At 42.9% G+C, this 11,780-nt stretch overlaps 1 long non-coding RNA gene across 1 annotated transcript in view; it reads left to right on the top strand.

Annotated features, from left to right (window-relative positions):
• Positions 1 to 251: 251 nt before the first annotated feature.
• The window catches only part of LOC114016544 (uncharacterized), a 31,739-nt gene continuing 20,210 nt past the window's right edge, over positions 252 to 11,780 (top strand). Inside the window, exons 1-2 of the long non-coding RNA XR_003561035.2 lie at positions 252 to 423; positions 6,240 to 6,338. This is a non-coding gene — a long non-coding RNA (uncharacterized LOC114016544). The remainder of the gene's footprint in view (positions 424 to 6,239; positions 6,339 to 11,780) is intronic.

Below are 11,780 nucleotides of genomic sequence, written 5' to 3'. Positions count from 1 at the left end.
GTTGTCAGCCTTGTTTAAACGCAAGAATGTTATAAAGAGAGCACTGAAGAGTGAAGCAATGCCGGGCAGAGCTCTGGTGGCCCAGGGGCACGAGGTTTGTACCAGGGACACCAAATGGGGAGGGAAACACAGCGATGCTGCTGTCTGTTTCTGTCTGTCCCCTCGCAACTGCAGGCACATCACTTTGTTTCCTTGCTGTTTATTTTGCTGCTTCCCATCTAAACTTTTTGCATCATCCTGGCTGCTTTCCCGAGCTGTGGCTCAGCGGGCTGGTTTGCTCACTGGAGAACTCCCGTTCCCCTTAATGCGAGGGCATTAAATCGTGTTGCCATGGGAAGGGCTGTTTGTTACCTATTGCACCAGGATCTGCAGCTGGGGAGGATGGAGAAACAGTATCGGTTAAATCAACATTCTGCTTGACAAGTACGTGAACTTTTGTGATCTACACTTTGGGGAGGGAAAAAAAATAAAGGCAGATTTTGGCTGCTTTGAATGCACTTGAACTGGGCAGCGCCCATACCACAGCTCTGACTAACCTGCTTGGCACGGCCGGGTTCCCCGGGGGCGGCTTCTCCTTGGAGGTGAAGCACAGCACTCTCCAAGCAAAAATACCTTAGAGGTACTGGAAAGGGTGACCCCCAAGTGGCAAAGGTCAAGCACCTGAGCGAAGCCTCCATTTACCCTGCGATTTTGTGGGCACTGGGGAAAGCCCAGCAGGAGCCCAGCAGCCCTCCCTACCTCCGCCGCTGCAGCTGAGCAGAGAGTAGAGCAGCACAGAGATGCTGGGTGCAGAGACTCTGATCCTGCTGAAATTTTACCACGGAAATTGACTTCATGCAATTAATAAGAGCAGGAAATACTTCTTGTTTTTTCTCGGGGAGAGGGGGGAGTGGACAACATTAAGTAATGGCTTTATCTTAATTTGTCAGGCTTTGCCCTAGGGACCAAAATTAAATGGCTGGAAGCCAGTGGAGGACTAGAAAACCGAAGCATTAACACGCCGATAAATAAAAAAGAATCCATTTTAATTAGTTTTCCAGCTGAAAAATAATGAAATTCTACATGCCAAAAAGCTGTAATGGAGTAATGGAAAGGTCTGTGTTATACAATAGGGCCTGATTGCGATCTCAGGGCTCCATTTGAATTCGTTTGTAGGGCGAAACAAAGGAAGGTGTTTGGATTCTCTCTCTTTATATAAAGCCTCTGCTCCAGCACTCCGGGCTGGTCTTCAACCAGGCTTCCCACAGTCCTGCTGCCAAATCTACAAAATTTTCCTGGCTGACATTCAGGAAAGTACTGCTCGGGCTCTAGCATGGAAAGTTAAAAGACTTTGCCTGGATACACTGAAACATATACAAACAGTGCTTGACATATGGCGTTGATTCATCCTGCACAGGCTGTCCCTGCTGTATCCCCGGGGGAGAGAATTGTGAAGTTCCCTAAAATCACCTCATCCACTGGTGTTAGATGTTAGCGAGAGGAATCATCTTAAACACTTGTGGAGACACTTCCCCTTGGGGGATTAGCAGCATGCAGCCGGACTGTAGCACTCATCGGATCTGGGGTGGTTTTAGCCTGGGATAAACAGCTCAGATGCATTAAAAAAAATAATCCTATGGTCAAAGATACCATTAGTCACTGTGACTAAGAGGCTGTTGTGGGTCTTAGAGGAGTGATAGACATTTAGATGTTCAGGGATCCTGTTGCCTATTGAGGAGGGCTAGCACAGCTTGAGTCTAAAGCTCCTATTTATTTATTGCATTGCTGTCCAGTTAGTAACAGATACCAAAAAAAAAAAAAAAAATCAGTGAAGGGTGGAATAGGAAATGTCTCACTGCCATGAGCAGCCTGACAGAGATGTGTGTGTCTGTGAAAGCAATTATCAGGTAGGCAAACGTGCCCCTGCCTCCGCCTGGCAATCGCCTCTAGGAAGCAGGATTCCGGAGACCCTTTCTATGGCCGCTCTTGCTGTGCTGGTGTCCAGCAAGGCACTGCATAGCAGAAGCAGGAGCAGCGTGTGTGTGGCTGCCTGCTTCTACAGTGCTTGTACTGGAAGGGCTGGCCTGGGGCTGCTTCTGTCCCCATGACTCAGCCATCTCTGCCGAGGGAGTGATGTGCACCGCGCTCTTTGCAGAGGAGCCAGCTGCAGGCTCCGGCACGCACTCCCCCAAGCCAGGATAGGCTTGGTTCCTGCCACATGCCTCAGCTTTTCTAGTTGCTTCTCCATAAACAGCCTGGACATATAAGGGCAAGAATTTACCCTTTGCTCATCATTACTCCAACCTACCTTTTGCCTGCAAAGAGCAGAACCATTATATTTTTCCACACTCAGAGAGCACTTGTATACTCTGCAGTCAAAATGACACCGAGGAGAAGAGCCCAATGCAAAACCATCAACCATCCCAAACCAGGACCCCACGAGAAAGGACAATGTACAGTATTGTCCATGCTCGGGATTAGAAAAATGTGAGTTATGCAACAAAGAGTACCAGACTGGCTTAAAGTCAAAGCAATGTTGGTTGTTTTTTTTTGCTGCCTGGAATTTTCAGGCTTTAGGTCAAGTTGTCAGAACTCTCTGATGGCTGGGAATTCTCTTTAAAGTGAATTCATTGTTTTCTGGACCAACTGCGTAGTTCTGGAAGCTAGGACTCCCCAGATATTAACTAACATTAAAAAAAAAAAACACCAACATTGAAGCACTGATGTCAGGAGCAATTACCTATTTCCAGTTTGTTAGGATCCATTTGGATGGACTTTCCCAGTGGCAAGCTATGATGGAGAACAAGATACTACTTCTGGACTGCCACTCCTCCAGCAAGGGAATAGAATCCTGTCTATACAAATTTGCAACATGCAGAAATCAAGTGGAAAGCGATAATTGCAATTTATCACAAGCAAAAGTCAGTCAGTAAAGCAAAACCTGTGTGAAAGTTAGGGGTTAAGAAAAATGCATTTGTTTCATATATTTGCCATATTAACAGCCCCAAGAGTCACAACTATGAAGCAAATAAACAACTCTATAAAGCCAAAAGAGATGAGACATTAGTTTATAGTTTTACTTGGTTATGTTTAAGTGGGGCATTTTATTTCTTTCTTGTGCAATACTGTTTATAAATGATGGCTGTTACCCAAAGTTTTGGTTAAGCAACTTTTTGTGTAAAAATTCAAACAGTGAAAATAAAAAACTGAGGAGATTTTAAAAAATAAATGGATTTTTAGGGACAGAAGAAAACCTCAGACTACCCTACCTGTCCTCTATAACAGAAGTCAAAGTTTAATCTTATTTTTTAACTGATCCAACAGCTTGCCTAGGTTGAAGCATACATTTCCATAAGGCATCCAAACTTGATTACAGATGTGAGTACACTGATAATCCACTGCTTTATGTGATGATTTCTTGAAATAATTACCTATCTTGATCTAAAAAAAAAATAAAATTTAAAGGTACATTTTTCTTTTTAACTTGTCTGTTCTTCTCCTGTTGGCTCTTGTTAGGTTTGGCCTCTTAGTAACTGGAAATATCTTTCAGTAAGACGTGTGGCATCACGTGTGGCAAAAACACACACTGATTTTTCAAGGCTAGTGCTTTTCTCAGGGGAAAAAATAGAAAACAGGTAATCTTGTACTGGACTGTTCTAACCTGTTACGAGGAGCCTTCTGTGTCATGTGCATGAATTATCCCTGGGACCCACATCTTCCTGCTGCATTCAGATCTAGAAAATCTAAGCCCTAAAACAGTATGGCCCAGATGTGAATAGTTCTAATTTAAGTTGGTGGTTGTATCATTCAGAACCTGTGTCATCATGGATGGAAAATTTAGGAATAGGGCAATAGGACAGATTAAATGCCTTCTGCAAGTTACAGAGGTCAGTTGACCAAACTGCCTAGTTGCCAGACATACCAAGAGCTGAAGCATGGCGTGGCAGGGAAGGGATCTCCAGGGTCCCTCCCTGAGCAAGCTGAGGAGGTCTTGCTCCACCAGCTTCCACACAGCCTCCCTGCAACCTCCTCCTTTTCAGGACAGAGAAGGAGTTTCAGGGATGTGAGTTTGAGTTTGGCCATGCTGCTTGAAGGTATTCAGCCCCACTGAAGAAGCACGTGAGGCAGACAAAGAGCCACTATGTCAGGCCGCTCTGACACAGCCTATGCTTGGCATTTTTCTTGCACCGAAATGCAAGGCCCTCACAAATAAATGTGATTGGTCACTGAAAAAACGTATAGAGAGGCTTAAGGAGAAACATGGCCTTCCTCCTTAAGGATGTCTTTATTCAATATTTGAAAAGGCTTCAATCATTATTCTGGTGAATTATTATTGTACAAAATTTGTTGTGTTTAAGTAGACAGGTATTTCATTCTAATCCTGTGATTCAGCCAAGGTTCTCAAATTGAATGCTGCATGGACCCTTGTTATTCTCTGTGTAGGTGCTTGACAACTCAGTGTCAAGTAGTCTTGCATATCTGAAAAGGTGTTAAAAGTCAACTGAGTGAAATAATTTTCTAGTAGTATTTCTTTGCATAAGCAATTGCAATGAGGCTGTCATGTTACCTTAAATAGAAACAGTCGATGTCACAGCACAGAGAAGCATCAGTGAGCTTTAAGCCAGATCTGCTGTGTAGCACCATAATATGCAGCTGTACAAGTACAAACCTTGCGGACGGGTTAAGCTTAAGTATTGTAGAAGAAAGGCTGAGAAAATGGTGATTTGGTTATAGCCTGTTCCATTGCACTTAGAAAAATGGTATCTGACACACAACAAGCGTAATATGTATCTGGATGTTTGAAACGCAATGAGGAACATTTATCGGCTGAATAATCGTGATAAACTGGTAAGATATGCAAGTCAAAGGGTTAGTTTCGTTTTGTGAAAATCAATTGTAATTGTAGCATTACTGACTAGAGCAGTGATTTCCATGGATAAACCATATGTTTCAACAGCACTTTGAGCTCCCAGCTTCAAGTGCTTCGATTAGGTCAGAAAGCCAGGGTGCCAGGTTTGTAGGAAATGATGTGAGAAGTCCCCAAAGTCAAACTGAAAAAATGACAGTGGTGGCAGTAGCAAGTTTTGCTGCTACGTCCCTGTTCTAGCTGTGCCCAGCAGGTCTGTGCTCTGGCAGTATTTGTACAAAACACCACGCACCTGTGAGATATGGTGTTCAGAGAGGTGCTAAAGTCTTATTACAACGTGAGTACCATCGATAAACCAACTCCAGGACCCTGTGCTGATGTTCCTGGAGTGAAGTGGCCTTGCAGCTGATGTTTTGAGAATCAAAAGGGGGATTTCTCTGGGTCAGCCAAACACTGACTTCTCAATAAGCACATTCACAATGAAGCAGACTTTTGCTCTGCCGGCAGAATGTCACAGATTCAGAGTTCCACAGCACACATACATGAATTGCAAGTTTTTGGAATGGAGAATGAACTTTATAACCATTTACATTTTTCAAATAGGAGATTAAAAACTTGAGACAATGAGCACCATAAAAACATTCACAGAACTTATTTTACAAAAGGGAAAAAAATGAACTGCCAAAAAACAGGAAGCTCTTGAAAATGCTTGAATTTGTAACTACTATTCAAATTTAACAATAGACTGTGAGAATGACCTGCCCGGTATAATAGCTATTAGAAATACCAGATACAGAAAGGAAAATCCGCTGCTGAATGACAAATCTATCCTAACAGTGTTCAGCATGTCAGAGGATTCATTTCAGTGTTCGGTTTTGATGGTCACTGCCTGCCATCTGCAAAAATCACCTCTTTTCTTCCAGCCTAAAAAACAGCGAACATGATTTTCTTGTTACTCACACCTATGTTGTACAGGAATATTCCCATTCAAAGTCATTTGAGAGCCACCAGCGTAACTGAAAGGGCAAACAAGTTCAGTATGCTTGTAGCTGTAATCAGAATGTATTTATTGGTTTAACACTGAACGCTCTCATGGTCTCACTGTCATCATTTCTAATCTGCTTGCTCTCTGTGTGTTTAGGCTGTGAACACTTTTGGCATGATACTTTAATTTATCGTGTTTTCAGAGCACTTCACAAAATCTTCAGTTTCTTGATCTTTTACTACCACAGAAAGAAGAAAAATAAATATTGCATGAAGTGGCAAAGAAAAAGCATTGCTTAAAATTGATTTACATCGGTATTTTTAATGTGAATTTTCTAATTTTGGGCCTGTGTTCCTGAACTCACAGGTTCTGTGTCTCATTCTGCTGTTGTATCATGTGTTTTCATAGGCACTTGGATCTGGACTCATACTCCCTCTGCTAGTCACTGAGCAAAGATGACAAGATGAGGAGTACACTTGCCGTGAGAACCTTGTGCAATGGAGAAAGGTGAGGAGTGTGCTTGAGTTCTCATGCCTGTCCAAAAAGTCTCTGAGCATGAATCTGAAGAAGTGACTTACACTGTCCTCTACCATAAAATGGATGTAATCACGTTTGTGAGATTTATGTAGTCCAAATTTCTGTTACCAATAGGTAAGTGTAGTCATAATGAGGTCTGAAATTATTCTGATTCTTAGAAGACTGTAATATTGGGAAATTTGACATAGCTGCATAAGCTAAAAATTCTTAAAATTAACAGTAAAAGAATGTTTTGGATCAAAGCTTCTTGGCATATTGTTTTGAAAAATCTTTTTTATTTTTTACTAGGTATTAAAAATTATTTTCAAAATAAAGAGTCTTCAGAATATGCAAACAAAATATTCTGTTTTGAAAGAGGAAATTAGGCTCATCTGAATGTTTTCCTCTTTGAAAATTATTTGATGCAAAACTGATAATTTTTTTAAATATCAGCTTATAAAAACTAAATTATCTGTTGGAAAAAAGTTCTTTTGAAGTCTTTCAGCCTGTTCTGTCTAGAAGATTACATTTTATACCATATACAGGGAATAAATCAATTATTGGAAAGCCATGTCAGAGCCACTCTGATAAATTCATGGTGCTGTACCTAAATTTCAATCCATGGGAAAGATAATCCGTTGGAAAAGGATGTTAAGGAATCCAAAATGACAACTCTACTACTGTCATCACTTCAATGTCTGTACATTACACTGTTTTGCTAGGTCAAACTAATCGGTGTAGCTCAGGCTGTAGATTACCAGTGCCTCTCTGGCTTGCCATCTATCTGTCAACAGACAGATATCAAACACTTCTCCAGAACGTTAGCAGATTGCCCCTATGAGCCTATAACCTTCTGCCGGATTGATTTATTTTGGGTGGCTTATTTGAAAGCAATGGAAGCGTTTCCTGGTCCCAAAGCCATATTTCCAACCCCAGAAGGCAATAAATGGGCTTTATGGCACTTTTAAGTAGAAACACTGGCCTGATAGAAATTGTAGGGTTGTGCTAGTATTTGGTACCTGATGAGGGTGGGGGTCCCAGCTCAGCGTGTCTGAGGATGTGTGGTCTGGCTAAGACAGCATGAGAGGCATTGCCACTGCCTAGCTCTACACATTTAACATGAGGAGGCTAGTTCTCTCGTTGTCCCAATATTCAGGGAAAGAACATTCACAAAGCAAACCAGAACAAAAAGTCTAATGTGTTGAGGGGTATGCTACTTGTTGTTCCTTTTTTTTTTTTTCTTTTCCGGGAGTAAAACAGTGAAGCAAAGTTCAAGGACTACACTTTTGATAATTTGTATACCCACATTTCTTCAGCACAAAATATTTCATTGAAAAATTCCTAATCAGCCCTAGTGAAAATTCAGAGAACATCAGGATAAAAAAAAAAAAAAAGTGGAACAAATTTCTGCAGCAGGCTTCTCAGCATTCACTGCCTTCAAATTGAAAGAACATTTCTTGCTAAAAGATATATGATGTTTCATCTCCAATTAATAGGATTCGGTGCAAGAATTATTGGGTAAAATTTGATGGCCTATGCGATGCAGGTCAGATTAAATGATCACAATGGCCCTTGACTTTTGCAGCTGTTAATCTTTCATGAGAGCAAAGTCATAAAAGATAGATAAACTCTCCTAAAAGGGAATTGGAGTCTCTGGAGGACTATTTAAAGGATCACTTGAATTAGCTAATGCAAGAAAAAGATGTTTTCTGATAGAAAGGCTTTAAAACCCCTGGAGTTACATAGATTATTTTTCATTTTGACATGAGGAGAAATTGCATTTTCGTTTAAAAAAAAAATGTTTGTTAAAATCCTTCTTGCTTTTCTCCATTTGGGGTGTGGTCAGAAAGGGGAGGAGATTTAATGAGAAAAGGCAACATGAAAATGTTGCAGGGTTTGCTCCTTCACAGTTTTAGAAAACGTTTATCACTCAAAATGCCAGCTCCCTGTGGGAGAAAGGTAGAAACGTAGTGTCTCCTCTGGTGTGAGCCAGATTTATAGCCCCCTGTAGGTCGGAGGCAGTTCCTTTGGCCTCCCCATCCCCACCCAGCAGGCTCGAGGTGGGGCTTGGGTGGGACGTGCACCAGCAGTGCCCTTTGGGAGCAGGATCAGAGTGATCTGCTCAGGTGGAGGTGACAGCTGGGAAGGTACCACACTGTGTTCAGGAGTGGTGCTCTGGTCTTCTGTCCTGCTCACAGTGAGTTGGAGGGGCTGATGGAAACCCGAGGTGATGCCCAGAGCCCTGTAAGCCATGCCCCGAGGAAGAAAGGGGCCTGACCTCAGGGACTGGGCCCAAGAAGTGGAAAGGCTTCACAGGGTTGCCTTTGACTTACTGTGGGATGACCCTGGATGTGGGAGGACTAAAGAAGTTTCCTTCTATTTTAAGTCAAGTCTCAGCAGCAGGACTGGATTCCCAAGACAGACTAAGGGAGGTGATGGTGGCACCGAGGCAAATGGAAGAGGTGTGAGGTGTCTTTCTAACAGGCCAGAGCTTTCCTGCTTAGAATGTGCTGGGAGCCAAGGCTGCCAAGGACAGAAGCACCAGAAAATGAAATATGTTCCCAGCCTGTGGACCCTACAGAGGAGGAACTCTGTAGTGTATGAGCTCCAGGGACACCCCCCCCGCCCCCCAGGAAACTGATGCAGGGCTTGCAGTGCAACTGCAATATAGTTGGGATAAGTCAGGATGTGCAGAATGCAAAAAGGAGACCCTGCAATCATTCACTGTCATGTGATGGGGAGGGCTGATGAAACGGAAAATAAGGAGAGAGCACAGGGAAAATCAACACCTGCAATTTCATGTATTTTAAGAGTGCAGGGAAATAATATGAAAAAGTAGTTCTGTTTCTCTGCCAAATGAAAGCAACTGAAAAAGATTGAAAAGTAATGTGATCGTCTCTTCTTGTGATTGTTTTCACAGAAAAGATAGAGCCTTATGTGTGTTTAACAGCATAGATTAGTGCTGACAATGAATTGCTGTATAGGGCTGAGAAAGTTTGGGAAGATGAAAAAGAATTAATCAGGGAAAGCTAGACTAGTGGAGAAAGGAACAGAAATATATCAAACTGAGTGGTTGCCAGAGTACACAGGATGTCTATCACTAACTGCTAGGATGCTTCAGCCCTTAAAAATTTTCCTGTTACCTGCAGTTAGGGACTTATGGATTCAGCTGCTGTCCTACTACTTGTCCCTTTTCATTGTTTATCTGTGCCATGAATTAGACTATAATTTGAATACATATATTGTAATCTAGTAGGGGGCATAGTATGCTATGGAACCTGCAGAGAAACAATGCATCTCTCACTAAAAAGTATCTATTAACATCTGGCTCTTGAGATCAATTTCCATCATCTCATGGAATTTTTATAACTCTATTGAAACTCTTTCTGGGGTGAATTAAAAATCCTGGATGTACTCGTACCTTGCAAATGAGTGCTATATCCTGAGTCGGTGCAAGTGGCAGCAGTGAAACTGCAGCAGCTGGTTCTCACTGAGGATCCTATCTGACTAATACACAATTTGCCAAATAACCATGCCAGAAATGAGTGCAGTGAATGCACGTCACCATCTCTGAGCTCACTTTCTGACAGCTGAGATAGAGTTGGAAGGAATTTTCTTTATGATTGTCCCACCACTGGCCAGGGAGCAGAAATGGACAGCTCATGTTGTAGTCCCACCACCAGCAGCCCTCAGAAATCCCAAGGCTGGCTCTGCCAGCTGCTGGCTTATAACCCATACATTGGTTAAGAGGACAGAACTGTTCTTCCTTAAGCTCAACATGGCCCAACAATGTGCTTTTGCAGCCCAGAAAGCCAACTGTACCCTGGGCTGCATCAAGAGAAGCATGACCAGTAGGCTGAGGGAAGTGATTCTCCCCCTCTGCTCTCGTGAGACCCCAGCTGGAGTACTGCATTCAGCTGTGGGGCCCCCAACATAAGAAGGACATGGCCCTGTTGGAACAAGTTCAGAGAAGGGCCATAAAGATGACCAGAGGGCTGGAGCACCTCTCCTAGGAAGACAAGCTGAGAGACTTGGGGTTGTTCAGCCTGGAGCAGAGAAGGCTCCAGGGAGACCTTATAACAGATTTTCAATCCTTAAAGGGGACTTGTAAGAAAGATGGGGACAGACTTTTTAGTAGGGCCTGTAGCGATAGGACAAGGTGTAATGGTTTTAAACTAAAAGAGGGTAGATTTAGATCAGGCATTAGGAAGAAATACTTCACTGTGTGGGTGGTGAGACACTGGAACAGGTTACCCAGAGAAGTTGTGGATGCCCCATCCCTGGAAGTGCTCAAGGCCAGGCTGGATGGGGCTTGGAGCAGCCTGGTCTGGGGGAAGGTGTCCCTGCCCATGGCAGGGGCATTGGAACCAGATGATCTTTAAGGTCCCTTCCAACCCAAACCGCTCTATGATTTTCCAGTTCTTCTTGTGGTCACCAACCACATCGTTCCCACCATCATTCTTATTATATGCATGAAGGAATCTGGTGATTTTTCTAGTATCTGTGTGTTACTACATAAATAGGGCTTCTCCAGTGAACTGTGGTTAAGGCGTTCTGCCGGCTCACGGGTTGAACTTTTCCCACAGGGATGTTTAAATTAGATGAAATAAGAAGACACTGTTAAGTGAACAGCTTTTCTTTTCTGCCTGGTTTAAGTTCAGTCTCAGCTACAAGTGCACTCTGGTAAGTGCTCAGCTCCTCGCTGTGGCTCGCATTCCTGCTCTTTGGGTAGCTGACTCACACTCGCCAGCGGAGCCAAGGTGTAGGAATGGTTAGTGAAGGCCGCCAGCTGGACTAGTAGGAAAAACACTTGGGCTTGAGTTTTACAGCAAATGGCAAAGCAGCTGAGCTCACAGGGCCTGTTTTATTTTTTGTCCTCAGTTTTCAGTGTAGTCTCAGCTGTTGCACTTTCCTTTTGTATGCTCATTCATCAAGGTTCGAGTGTCTGTTGCTCTGAAACAGAACTGTCTTGGGCCAACACATGGTGAGATTGGGGAAAAGTCTCCCTCCCCTAAAAATCAAATAATAACTTCAGGGTGAAAGGAAAGAAGAAAACGTATTGTTGGGATTTCTATGCTGCAGTGTCCTTTCCTGGCAGAATATTTACTTCCACTGTCCATGTTGCCTCCTTTTGATCAGCACCTCATTCTGCTCTTCCCCACACAATATGCAGGGATGGGGACATGACTGTATGCCTCAGACAGTCTGTCCATCATTTTATTCCGATTTAGAGGTTATTGAAATAAAACACAGGAAAAACAAAGTTCTTCTTCTTCTTCAAGGAGTAGCAAGAGACTGTCAGTGTATTTTTCAGCTGGGCAGGATTTCTGTGAAGTGCTTGTGACAAGGCTCATTCCTCAGAATACTCTTCATAACAGTGTGAAGGCTCTGGTATTTCATATATAATCCCTCTCCAGTGATTTGTCTTTCTCC

Source organism: Falco cherrug, chromosome 5 (genome assembly GCF_023634085.1).
Source record: "Falco cherrug isolate bFalChe1 chromosome 5, bFalChe1.pri, whole genome shotgun sequence".
Lineage (NCBI taxonomy): Eukaryota > Metazoa > Chordata > Aves > Falconiformes > Falconidae > Falco > Falco cherrug.
The sequence above is the reverse complement of the archived record's forward strand: the minus strand, read 5'-3'. Positions and strand labels throughout refer to the sequence as shown.